Genomic DNA, 14,225 nt, shown 5'->3' with positions numbered 1-14,225 from the left:
CACTGCTTTAAAAGTGTACTTTATAAAGATCCAATGTATCTTTAAAAATGTCTTAGTAGAGTTGCCTAAGTCCCTTTTCTCCCCGAGTGAAGTATAAAAATTGATTCCTCAAAATAGTGAGGATTGCTGGCAGGTTTCCTATGTATAAAACCAGGTGACTATTTTGTTGGTTTGTTTTTTACTTTTCCTCTTCCATGCATCCATGCAGTCCTCATTTAGCCCTATCTTAAATATTCCATAATCTGCTTGCTGTATTTAGATGTCTGTCTGCCATTTTCCGTCATTTTCCACTTTATGGCTTGGCCTAAGCAGAGACCAGTTCATCTCCATTTGGTATCTTTAGCTTGTCACTCATTCAGAAGTTACAAAATCGAATCTGTCAAAGACTTTTCTTCAGAAAACCTAAGTATTATGCACTAATGAGCACCAAAGTTAATTTTACAGTTTTTCCTATAAGTGATGAAGCCTTTCCAATGAAACTTTAAATTAAAATATATTTAAAAGTCCTCCATTGGTCTTCTTCTTTTTCTCCAAAGGCAAACAGTAACAAATGAAAAGAAGATTAAAAGCTGTGGTGTCCTAGTTTCATTCTGCGTGAAAGCAGTTTTGCTATAAGTAAATACTTTCACTTTTTCACTACTCTAAACTCTTGAGATCCATGCTTGCTTGCTTCCGTTTTCCCTTCCTTCCTTCCTTCCTTCCCTCCCTCCCTCCTTTTCTTCCTTCTATATTGTTTTGTTTTTAGGCGTGGAATCTTGCTTTGTTACCCAGGCCAGAGTACAGTGTCACTTTGTCGCCCTTGGTAGAGTGCTCATTCACAGCTCACTGCAGCCTTGGACTCCTGGGCTCAAATGATCCTTCTGCCTCAGCCTCCCAAGTAGCTGGGACTATAGGCAGGAACCACCACTCCTGGGTAATTTTTTTGTTTGTTTTTTATAAAACAAAAACTTGCTATGTTGCCCAGGCTGGTCTTGAACTGCTGGCCTCAAGCCATCCTCCTACCTCAGCTTCCCAAAGTGCTGGAACTACAAGCATGAGCCACTGTGGCCAACCCCATACATTCTTCAATGAACTAGATTACATGACATTTTATAAAGTTCTCTGACCTCCTTAAATCATTTTCTACTACTGCAAGATATTTTATTTCTTCATAATCAAGATGATTCTATTAATAAGAGCTTTTATTTATTTATTTTGAGACAGAGTCTTCCTATGTCACCCTTGGTAGAGTGCTGTGGTGTCACAACTCATAGCAACCTCCAACTCTTGGGCTTAAGTGATTCTCTTGCCTCAGCCTCCAAAGTAGCTGGGACTACAGGTGCCCACCACAATGCCCCGCTATTTTCTTATTGCAGTTATCATTGTTCAGCTGTCCCAGGCCAGGTTCAAACCCGCTAGCCTCTATGTATATGGCTGGTGCTATAACCATTGTGCTATGGGCGCCAATCCTAATAAGAGATTTTAGAAGACATATTCATTAAAACTATGATATGTATAAGATTTACTTAGTGATTCTATTCCTGCAGAGTGGGAAAATGTGTGTGTATGTGGGGGGGGGGGTGCTCTGTATAGATGTGTTCTTAGGCAAAACTCAGAACAAGAACTATCTCAGTAGGAACTTCTGTCTACCCAGTGGACAAGCCTTAAACCAGGTCATCCCAGTACCTTCCTGTTCATGGTTCTTCCATCACCAATTCCTAGAGAACTACCAGATCCATCCACTTTTAATCTCTTGCCAGGACCATGTTAGAAAAATAAAAGCAAAAAATCCAGATAGAAATTAGATGTATTTTCACTCATACTAATTCTTCCTAAAGAGGGGCACATATGTTTTTCTAAAAGGGTATCTCACACTCAGCCTGCTTTGTCCATTTTCTGAAGAACTTGTACAAGAGTGGGGCAGTCCTCTATTATAAGGGCTGCCACAGCTGAGGTCCTCATTATACTTACATAGACAGAAGTTTTATTGATTTAGAGAAGGTATAAAGGAGGTATTAATATAGTGAATTAGCTTTGATTTTTTGGGGGGGGAAGGCATACTTTGTAGGGCCTGAATACCTTATTAAAAGCAACATAATACTGTATTAAAAGAGTAAACAAGCATCTGGGGAAATCATACTTACAACCAATTAAATTTATAGACTAGTATTTCAAAGTGGAGGAATTTAAATGGGACATCTGGGATTCTGAGTAGCATATTGAACTTGGAATTCAGCTATAATCTAATATGTCCTGGTTCCCTTACTCTAAATACTCAGCTCTCCAATTAAAAATTGGTTTTGTTCTTTAAGTCTGAGTTTCACAGAATTGCCCAATGCCTGTTACTTTTTTATTGTTAAAAAAAAAAAATTCTGGGCCAGCAGCGGTGGCTCACACCTGTAATCCTAGCACTCTGGGAGGCTGAAGTGGGTAGATCACCTGAGCTCAAGTGTGCAAGACCAGCCTAAGCAAGAGTGAGAGCGCATCTCTAAAACTAACTGACACTATGGCGAATACTTGTAGTACCAGCTACTTGGGAGGGTGAGGCAAGAGGATCACTTGAGCCCAAGCGTTTGAGGTTACTGTGAGCTATCATGCCACAGCACTCTACTGAGGGTAACAAAGTGAGACTCTGTCTCAAAAAAAAAAAAATCGTGGGCCAGACGCTGTGACTCATGCCTCTAATTCTAGCACTTGGGAGGCTGAGGCGGTAGATTGCCTGAGCCTACAGGTTCCAGACCAGCCTGAGTTGGACTGAGACCTTGTCTCTAAAAAATAGCCAGGCGTTGTGGCAGGTGCCTATAGTTCCAGCTACTTGGGAGGCTGAGGCAAGAGAATCGCTTAAGCCCAAGAGTTTGAGGATGCTGTGGGCTATGATGCCATGGCACTCTACCAAGGGTGACAAAGTGAGACAAAGTCTCAAAATAAATAAAATTGTGGTAATGTTTCTAAATTCCCTTGTCCCACTATCCTCACCCAATCCAGAGTAATAAGCTATTTTGAATCTGAGAGAAGACTGACATTTTTAAACCATGGAAGACTGAGTTCAAGTTCCAGTCCTATGCCTCAGCTGTTGACTCTAATAACCTGAATAATCATGGATCAGTATACGCTTATATAAGCCTGGGGGTATAGGATTTGGACAAACATGCCATGGGAAGCAAATTGAACCCTTTGTATAGCAATTTCTGTGTTGCCAAAAATAGAGCATGTTATCCTCAGAAGTACAGGCCTATTTACTAGAAATTTAGGGGACAGTACTTTGCCAATACTCTTCCATCTTCCTTTAAGGAAATTTAGCATGCAAAAATCTGTATTTATCCAATAAAGTGAGAAATAAAGAACTTTTTGTTTTAAAAAGAAGAGAAGACGTGTGTTTCATTTAAAAACCGATCCTGGTACAATTTTATAAAACCCTTTTAAATCATGAATACACAGAAATACAGAAAATCATGTAAACCAAATGTGTGTTTTATTTTATTTTTTTATTTTTTGAGACAATGTCGCACTATGTCATTCTAGGTAGAGTGCTGTGCTGTAACAGCTCACAGCAACCTCCAACTCTTGGGCTTAAGTGATTCTCTTGCCTCAGCCTCCCAAGTAGATGAGAGTACAGGCACCTGCCACAATGCCTGCTATTTTTTTTTTTTTGTAGTTGTCATTGTTTAACAGGCCCAGGCTGGGTTTGAACCCGCCAGCCCCAGTGTATGTGGTTGATGCCCTAACCACTGAGCTATGGGCACCGAGCCCAAATGTATGTTTTAATCATTGTGAGGTGATTTTTCTCCTAGTCTGTAATGTGCTATGTCATTCTCTTAACTGTTTCTTTGGAAAAGCGGAGGTTTTAAATTTTTATGAAGTCTAGTCTATTTATTTGGCTTTCATGAATTGTGTTTTTGATGTTGTGTTTAAGAAATATTTGCCTAATTAAAGGTTACAGATGTTTTCTTGTAGAAGTTTTATAGTTTTGTGTTGTCCATTTTGACCTGTGATCTATTATAAATTAATCTTTTTAGATGAAGCAAGGTATGAATTGAGGTCAGTCTTTGTCTTTCTTTTCTGTGTGTGTCTGTGTAGATATCCAGTTGTTCCATGACCGCCTGTTTAAAATGCTTTCCTTTCTTCACTGAATTGCATTTGTAACATTGTTGAAAATTGACATGTGTAGGTCTATTTGTAGATGCTTTATTCGGTTCTCTTGATCTATTTGCCTCCAAATTTGTTCTTCTTTGCAAAGTTGTTTTGACTATTCTAGGTCCTTTTATTGCCGCAGGAATTTTAGAATCTCTTTGGTAGTTTCTACAAACAGAGCCTCCTGGGATTTTAATTGGCATTGCATTGAATCATTGGATCAAAGTTGGGGAGAATTGACCTGTTAGCACTTTTGGGTCTTTAAACCTATGAACAGGATATATCTTTTCATTTGTTTAGGTCTTTGTTAATTTCTCTCAGCAACATATTATGATTTTCATTGTACTTGTCATAATTTTTAATATTTGCAAATGCATGTAAGATGTTATCTCACTGTGGTTTTAGTGTAGGACCCCAATCACCCGTGAGATTGAGTATCTTTCAAGTGTGTAATGGCTGTTCAGGTTTTTTGTTCTCTGGAATGCTTTCACATTGGCTCTGTGTTGTGTTTCATTTGCCAAGAATACATCCATTAACTGATCTTATGATTTCCTTCTTTTTTTTTTTTGAGACAGAGTCTCATTCTGTTGCCCAGGCTAGAGTGCTGAGGCATCAGCCTGGTTCACTGCAACCTCGAACTCCTAGATTTAACCTCAGCCTCCTGAGTAACTGGGTCTACAGGCATCTGCCACAACAACTGGCTAATTTTTTCTATTTTTAGTAGAAACAGAGTCTCTCTCTCTCTTGCTCAGGCTGGTCTTGAACTCCTGAGCCTAAGGGATCTGCCTGCCTTCCCTCCCAGAGTGCTAGGATTATAGGTGTGAGCCACTGTACCTGGCTTATGATTTCCTTTTTTTATTTATTCATATTTTGTTTGTTTTATTGATAGTTGAGATGTTTTTCTTTTTTAAGCTCTTGAATTCTGAAATCATAATTTAGATATCGGAGTAAATACCTCTTTACATCTTTTCATTCCTTGTTAATTTTATCCTTCCTACTTTCTGGAGTGGGAAGTTCTGATCTTTCTGGTGTCCCCTGGCATGTTCTAGCTTAGATAACTTTTAAGAACTCTGATTGGAGAGCAAAACATGAGGTCACCTATCTCACTTGTCCGTGTCCCTTGGGCGATGCCTAGTTTATCTTTTTGCTCAGCTAATCTGCTCTCATTCCTCATGGTTCACTGCTCTGGACATGCTGCAGTTCTGTTCCAGCTGAGCACATTAGAAGAGAGAGACAATTCCACATCACTGAGCAGAGCTTGGTGTCCTGGGGTCCTCACCTTTGAGCCAGCGGATACCTCAGGAAATTACTCAGCAGCTCTGAAAGAGGGTTGTTTGTGAACTTGCTTTGAGTAAAAATTATTGATTGATTTTAATTAAAAAGAAGCCTTTGGTTACTGTTGGCTACAAAGTCCACTTTCTGTGATTTTAAAATCAGAGTTCTATGAATCTGATTTTGTCTTATGGTACATTCTTTACCATATTAGAATTTCTGAGTAGTTGTTTTGTGTTTCAGTGCTTTAAACATGTGTTGAATACCTACTGAATGCCAAGCATGTGTCAGGGACCAGGACTATTAAGAGAAATAAGTATGGCCCTTCCCCAGAAAAGCCTGCAGATGCCAGTGTAGGTATCTGTTAACACATTCTCATGCTTTCTCAGAAGAAAGAGAGCATAAAGGCAGAAAAGGGATCATTCTAAGGCACAAAAAGTGAGCAGTTTTTACTCGCGGAAACAGCAAGGAAGAGCAGAGAATAAATTAATACCTGCAGCATACTTGGGTCATTACAAAAGTTTTGAGATACATAAAAACCAAGAAATGTAAAATGTGCACAGATAAAAACCTCCCAGCAGCACTGATAAGCTGAGCAAGTTGAAACTTGCGTGGGTGAATCAAAAAGGACACTGTTGACTGTGTTTCTTAGAAGTGAAATAATGGGCCATAACACAGTCTGCCTCAAAATTTTTGTAGAGACCCACATGTAATTTTTTGACAATTGGATAGGAGTCCAAAAAGAGAAAGATACTAAAAGAAGTCTGCTGTCAGAGATTTCTGTAATCCCAAATGCTTGCTTGTGCTGTTGTCTTCCTGGAATGCTTTCCATGACCCTTTTCTTTCTTTCTTTCTTCCTTTTTTTTTAAAAAAATTAAATCATAACTGTGTACATTATTGCATTTATGGGGTACAATGTGCTAATTTTATATACAATTTGGAACACTTACATCAAACTGGTTAACATAGCCTTCACCTTACTTAATTGTTGTGTTAAGACATTTATACTCTTAATAGATTTCACATGTACCTTTGCATTATGCACAATAGGTGAGGTCCCACCAATTACCTTCCCCTCCCCACTCCCCTCACTCCCCTGTTCTCTCCTTCTTTCTAGGCTATAGTTGTGTTATATCATTTGTATAAAAGTGTGGGTGATTATATATAGGTTTCATAATAGTACTGAGTACATTGGATACTTTTTCTTCCATTCTTGAGATACTTAGAAGAATATGTTATAGCTCCATCCATGTGAACATTAAAGAGGTAAAGTCTCCATCTTTTTTAAGATTGCATAATATTCCATGGTATACAGTACCACAATTTGTTAATCCATTTATATGTCAGTGGGCACTTGGACTGCTTCCATGACTTCCATGACTTGGCAGTCATGAATTGAGCTGCAATCAACATTCTGGTGCAAATATCTTTGTTGTAAAATGATTTTTGGTCATCTGGATATATACCTAGTAGATGAATTGCAGGATCGAATGGCAGGTCTACTTTTAGTTTCCTAAATGTTCTCCAAATTTCTTTCCAAAAGGAATGTATTAGCTTGCATTCCCACCAGCAGTGCAGAAGTGTTCCCTTCTCTCCATATCCACGCAAACATCTGTAGTATGAGGATTTTGTTATTTGAGATATCATCTGACTACAATAAAAGTAGTCCATGACCCTTTTCATTTAGCTAACTCCCACTTACCTTTAAAGACTCCTATGAGATTTTTATTTCCAGTAGGAAAGCTTTCCTCCTTGCCTTTCACTTTAAGTAGGGGATCCTCCTACATGTTTTCATAGCACCCCACTCTTTACCCACTTATCACATGACATTGAAATTGCCTCATTGTGTCCTCCCAGCAGAGCATAGACGTATCATGCTTTTCTATTAATATCTAGAACCTAGCATTATATGTGGCACATGGTGGGATTTCAAGAACTATCTGATGAATAAATGAATAAACAATGAAATATTGAGTAAGTAAATAAGCAAATAAGTCAACAGTGAGGGGGAGGTATAGTCCAAAGAAAGAAAAGGGCTAAATCTTAAAATAAGGCTGATGGCTTAGAGCAGTAGTTCTCAACCTTCCTAATGCTGTGGCCCTTTATTACAGTTCCTGTGGGTTGTGACCTACAGGTTGAGAACTGCTGGCTTAGAGGATATAGGGACAAATATTTATTAGAGAGACAACAACAATAACTGGAGGGCTATCTCTTTTGTCTTTGTGCTGATGATTATTGTTGGTCCTGACCCCCTTCATGGTTCAGAGACCTAACAAGAAACTTGACGAGAATTTTCAAAAATCTATTATGTGCCTAGTTTTGTTCTAGTTGCCCTCGGAAATATAATCCCTTCCTAAATAAGCACTTTGAGATCAGGCTGGTCCATTTTGTAGTTATCTAGGTGAAAAAAACTACTAAACAAAGCAGGGTCTGTGTATAGTAGATGTCCCCTCTAGATTGACAGCTGTCAGAAATGGTTGAAATGACTGTAAATCAAATTCACCCAAGTGATGATTCTCCATCTTGGTGAAGTTCCCTGTTTAAAGCCAGGTGCCTCATAGCTGTGATCTTTCTCTGGCTTAGCAATGGAGTGACTTTTAAAAAAAAAGTTAATTTTATAGGTTTCAACAGGATCTTAACACACTGAAACAGTGGGTTAAAATCAACAAAAAGAAATTTGCCAGATATAATAAGTCCTATATTTTACTTCTAGCAGTCAAATTATATAAGTAGAAGATTCAGGAGGCCTGGCTTAGTAGGAGAATGTTTAATGAGAATGGTGTCCTAAATATCCTCAAATTGAACATAGGCCAACAGTGTAAGTTTCTCTAAAACCAAATAGAATTTTAGGTTATTTTAAGAAATATGGTATTCAGAATAAGATTCAACAGCTTTACTATATTATAAAGCTGCAATATATTTGGAGTATTGTGCTTTTATGATTTTCTGATTTAGAAAACTTTTTAGCAAACAAGAGACTAACATAAGAAATTGACCAAAATCTAGAAATAAGCCATTGAAGATATAGTTGTAAGGATTAGATTGAGCTGGGTGTAGTGGCTCACCCCTGTAATCCTAGCACTCTGGGAGGCTAAGGTAGGAGGATTGCTTGAACTCAGGAGTTTGAAACCAGCCTGAGCAAGAGCGAGAACCCATCTCTACTAAAAATAGAAAAAATAGCTGGACATTGTAGTGGGTGCTTGTAGTCCCAGCTACTTGGGAGTCTGAGGCAGGAGATCATTTGAACCCAGGAGTTTGAGGTTGCTGAGAGCTAGGCTGAGGCCATGGCACTCTATATTATAGCCTAGGCAACAGAGTGAGATTCTATCTCAAAAAAAAAAAAAAAAAAAGAAGAAGAAGAAGAAGCATTAGATTGTGTGCATGTGTTGGTTTTGTTTTGTTTTTCTATTTTTTGAGACAGGATCTTGCTCTTTCTCCTGGGCTTAGACTAAGTACAGTGGTGTCATCTTAACTCACTGCAACCTCAGAATCCTGGGCTTGAGTGATTCTTCTGCCTTAGCTCCAATGCCCAACTAATTTTTCTATTTTATGTAGAAATGGGGGTCTCATTCTTGCTTAGGCCTGTCTGAAACTCCTGGCCTCAAGTGATCCCCCTTTCTCAACCTCCCAGAGTGGGAGCTACCACATTCTGGCCAAACTTAGATATTTAACCTGGGGGAAGGGAATACTTGGGAGACTCAGTAGGATGGTATCCAGTATCTGAAAGCAATTGTGTGGAAGTGTGGGTAGAGTTGATCTCATTTCCTTCAGGCAACAGAACTAGATCAGTGGGTAGAAGTTCAACACTAGAAGTTACCTAGAAGACATTTCTTCTCATTATTAAGAACTTGCTACAAAGGTGGAATGGAATACCTGTATGAAATGTTAAGCTCTCTATCACTCAAGTGAAGACTGGAAAGCCCTGTCCCTAGACCAGTTAGCCATTGCACAAAGGCACCTGACCAAGAGGATAACTAGGGCTGAAATTCAGCCAGTACTACAATCTCTACATTATGTATCTTGGCATAGGTTACCCAGCAAAATAAGTAACTTTTTTATAGTTCACCCAACGATGCCTCAGGTTAATAGATGTAGAACAGTTTTCTCATCAGGTTAGAGATCTAATCAGTAACCATTAACCCCCTGCCAACTCTTTTTGTCCATTAGTCTTTGGTTACAGTTTTATGTAATTAAAACCCTAGGAGGTAAAATGAAGAAAATACAAGCAGAGTCCATTTAACCCAAAGAAGAATAGTTTATATACATTTTTTAATGTGTTTTGATGCATTTGAAGGCCTTCCTAGCTCAGTCCCACACAGTGTGTGACGTGTTACAGGAGGAGGTGTGAAGGAGATGGGGTTGGTTGGTCTTCCATGCTTGACGAACTTTCTTCTTTTATTTTTCTTTTGTGGTTTTATAACTTTATTTGACGGATCTGACAATCTGCAGTTAGTTCTCATTCATGTTGACTGTAGATTTTTGAAAGTGGTAACAGGCAAATAGGGAACCAAAGTATAGAGCACATTTGGCGAATCTTCATTGTCATTATGTTTTCTGTACAACCACAAACCTTATTGTGACAGCTTTGTTGAGCCCTGGTATCAATGCACGCATCTGGAGTCCCTATCTCCTTCATGGCAAATTTCTGGATCTCTTTGAGTGGTCAGGGGGCATGTTTCTTGAAGCCCACTCCATGGATGAGCTTGTGAATGTTGTTGTATTCTCTGGGTCACCACCTCGTTGATGGCAGAAGGGCCCTTCTCTCTTCTCTTCTTTGTGAGAGCATTCTGCTGGGCCCAAGTTACAAAGGAGGCGAACAAGGGATTGTGGGACAAGGAAAAGAGCAATGGCTATTACAGCTCTTGACAAGCTTTTTTTCTTTCTTTCTCTCTCTCTTTCTCTTTCTTTCTTGTCTCAAGCTGTTGCCCTGGGTAAAGTGCTATGGCATCATAGCTCACAGCAACCTCCAACTCAGGCTCAAGTGATCCTCTTGCCTCAATTTTTCTATTTTTAGTAGATATGGGGTCTTGCTTTTGCTTAGGTTGGTCTCCAAACTGGTGATCTCAAGCAGTCCACACCCCTCGGCCTCTCAGAGTGCTAGGATTACAGGCATGAGCCACCTCATCTGGCTTTGACAAGCTTTCTTAATGACAAGGTATGAGCTCTGCCAGTTCGGAAGCATATTCATTACCTATCATATTTTTCTTTGGAGATAAAACAACATTGAAATGTTTTTCACTAAAAAACCTTGTAATATTTAAATGTGACATTTAAAAAACAGGGTATAAGGCCAGGTATGGTGGCTCACGCCTGTAATCCCAGCACTCTAGGAGGCTGAGGCAATCTCCTTAGGTTAGATTGCCTAAGCTCAGGAGTTGGAGACCAGCCTGAGCAAGAACAAGACCCCATCTCTAAAACTAGCCAGGCATTGTGGTGGGCGCCTGTAGTCTCAGCTACTCGGAAGGCTGAGGCAAGAGATTCATTTAAGCCCAACAGTTGAGGTTGCTGTGAGCGATGATGCCATGGCACTGTACCAAGGGTGACAAAGTGAGACTGTTTCAAAAATAAATAAATAAATAAAATTGAAAAAGGATATAAAATTGTCCACATATCATTTTGATCCTATTGCATAGAAATTTCCTTGAACAAAACACAATATGGTAACAGATCTACTCTCTGAGGAAAAGGTTTATGGGTGATTTTACATAGTATTATTACTTTTACAAATAGAAAACATTTTAAAGCAATCTTCCCTTTCACCTTGAAAAATACACATTTAAAAAGTTTCATTTCACCATATGTTCCCCTTATGTGACATAGAAAGAAAAATGTTTTCTTCTTTTGTAACTTCAATGACCCAAACTTATCTGTAATACTGAGTTCATGGGTGGAACAGTTCACTAAGTTAACCCTGTTATGTCTAGGTTGGTATTTGAAGAACAGTAGTATCCTAATAATGCAAGGGAACTCCAGTTTCTAAAGGGCTCAAATTTCATCTTCCTGCCCTGTCATCAGCTTACTCTAATTAAATTCGCATCTTTCATGTTCTTGTTTCTTATGTCACATTACTATAACATGTTAACCAAACAAACTGAAAGCAATTAAAATCTTTTGGGTAAAAAGATACCTCATTTACTGAAGAAATGCTCTTGAACATGAGCTTCAATAATAGATGGGGTAGAGCTGGGCACTATGGCTCATGCCTGTAATCCCAATACTGTGGGAGGATTGCTTAGGGCCAGGGGTTCAAGACCAGACTGGGCAACATAGTGAGGCACACATCTATAGTCCTAGCTACTCAAAAGGCTGAGCTAGGAGGATTTCTTTAGCCTAAGAGTTCAAGATTGCAGTGAACCCACCATATGCTACAGCTTGGGCAGCAGAGCAACCTGTCTCTTAAAAAAAAAGAAAAAAATAGATTGAAATAAGGTATCCATGAAGAGTAAGTTACCCTAGATACCAAACATGTTGAAGCAGGAGACTCCCATTAGCAATATGTGTTTGGGGGAAAAAGGAAAAGCAGCAGCAGGAGGGGACGTAGCTAAAAACAAACACATGATACAGTGCTTTCAACTCCTCAGCTGTTTTCTATCTAGTCCAAAGGATGCTGAGAGAGGAACGTTTCAAAGACAAAGGATAGAAGCATGGAGCATTTAGCGATTGTGATTGTCAGAAGTGCTGGCAGTAGGTAGGCCATGAGTGTCAGGCCAGCAACCTGGGCTGTCTGCTGATGTTTCCAAGAATAGAGGTTAATCTTAAATCTCTACCAGGTTTGGTTTTAATTTAAGCACTCCCTTTATCTAGCTCATCAGTCACATTACAATGTAGTAATTATGGAAAATTAAGTGCAAAATCCAATTTCCCCCTTTTCCTTCTACCTCCCTTTTGTGATTTGCATTTTGTCAAGTACAGTTTGTGTCTCAGCCAGGACACTCTTGTGATTTTCTGTGTATACAGCAATCTGCTTCGACTTTACTCTCGTATGATTCAGGCACCTTACCAGCGAAAGGGCATGTTCAATTGCTAAGACGCTGCCGGCACAGAATTTTGCTACAAGTTCCTGCAGACTCCCACTGTAAAAGGACCCTCACTATAGGGAAGGGGCAGAAAAACTGGCAAGAATTAAAGCCAGTTGGCAGGTTTCATGATGAAAGTCAGGCTGAGGGAAGAGGATGCTTACATTAGAAAGCATAAGTAGTAAAATTGTATAACTCTGATATGTTCATAACCATTATTATAATTCTTACCTCCAGAAATCTTAGGACAGAGGAATACTGTCATTTGTCTCTTCTTAACAAAGAAACTGTCCAGTTAACTAGCAAAGGTCCTTAGTGGCATGTGTTCTGTGTGAATAGTCTTATGGATTTGCTTATAGGCAACATATAATCCTCTCAGGGCCATTATTTATTGGTTGAGATGTTTAAAAGAAGTCTTTTTAAAGATCTTTCATTGTTTTTGAGTACATGTGACAATTTTCAGGAATCAAGATGTTACAATATTTATATGTAGAAATTCTACTAATGTATATGTAGAAATTCCATCCACAGGGGAGAGATCATATCTCTCTAGTTCATTATCATAGCCTCAGAACCACAATAGGACTGAGCCTTATAGGTGTTAAGTAAATATGTGTTAAGTAAATGATCAAATGCATGAATGAATCTGTGTGGATATGAAATCCTCAATAACTAAAAAATTAAGTAAATTTAAATCTTTCTTTGCAATATCTGTAACAGACTATATCCTTCCCTCTAAATCTGTATTAAGGCTTCTAGATACAATCAGTCCTCATTCACCTGCAGTCCTGTCTCGCTCTGTGAAACATAATGTTTCATGAAGTAGGCACAAATTTAGAATAAAAAGGCATTTCAGAGGATTTTGGTGAAAGATTTTGTTCAGTGTCTGCTAAGTAGATTCTTTTCCCAAAACAATGTAAGAATAAATGACTATGGGGGGGAGGAGCAAGACGGCAGCTGAGTAACAGCTTCCTTGCAACTGGGCACACTGGGAGAGAAAACTCCAGGCATCTCTGGATGGTGGGATCTGCCCAGAAACATCTCTTTGGGGACTCAGGGAGTCAGCGAGAGACTTCTGGACCCCATGAGAAGGACAAAAGCAGTGGAGAACTAAACTCATCAAAACTCTAGTCCAGAGGCATGGTAACTTAAAGAGCAAGAAGAAGGGAAAAGAAAATTAGGGTAAGGAAGCAGATAAAAGAAAGCTGCAGGAAGAATCAGCAGAAAAATCCTGGCAACATGAAAAACCAGTCCAGAGCAACTCCCCAAAGGGACCATGAGGTAGCTACGCAGAAGGTTCCACCTATAAAGAAATGTTACAAATGACAGAAAGGGAATTTAGAATACAGATGATGAAAACAATGAAGGAAACTGCTGATAAAGTGGAAAATAACCAAAAGGAAATCCGGAAACAGAATCAAATAAGAGATGAACAATATAGAAAGGATATGGCAAAGCTGAAGGAACTGAAGCAGTCAACTAGGGACTTAAAGATGCAATAGAAAGTATCAACAACCATGCAGAAGAAAGAATCTCAGAGGTAGAGGACAAAGCTCTTGAGATAACTTAGATATTAAAGAGGCAGAAAAGAAGAGAGAGAAAGCAGAATGTTCACTGATAGAATTATGACTTTATGAAGCATTCAAACATACAAGTTATAGGTATCTCAGAAGGGGAAGAAGAATGCCCCAGGGGAATGGAAGCCATACTAGAGAATATTATAAATGAAAAATTTCTAAATATCACCAAAGATTCTGACACATTCCTTTCAGAGGGATATCGGACCCCAGGTCACCTCAACTCTAACCAAGCTTCTCCAAGACACAT

At 39.0% G+C, this 14,225-nt stretch overlaps 1 protein-coding gene across 5 annotated transcripts in view; it reads left to right on the top strand.

The window, feature by feature from the left end:
* FRMD5 (FERM domain containing 5) overlaps positions 1 to 14,225 on the top strand; it is a 337,264-nt gene that overhangs the window by 219,575 nt on the left and 103,464 nt on the right. The gene's annotated exons all lie outside the window — the stretch shown is intronic.

This window comes from Otolemur garnettii, unplaced genomic scaffold, assembly GCF_000181295.1.
Source record: "Otolemur garnettii isolate 467f Iridium unplaced genomic scaffold, OtoGar3 scaffold00050, whole genome shotgun sequence".
Taxonomy (NCBI): domain Eukaryota; kingdom Metazoa; phylum Chordata; class Mammalia; order Primates; family Galagidae; genus Otolemur; species Otolemur garnettii.
Note: the sequence above shows the minus strand (reverse complement) of the source record. Positions and strands in the feature narration are given on the sequence as shown.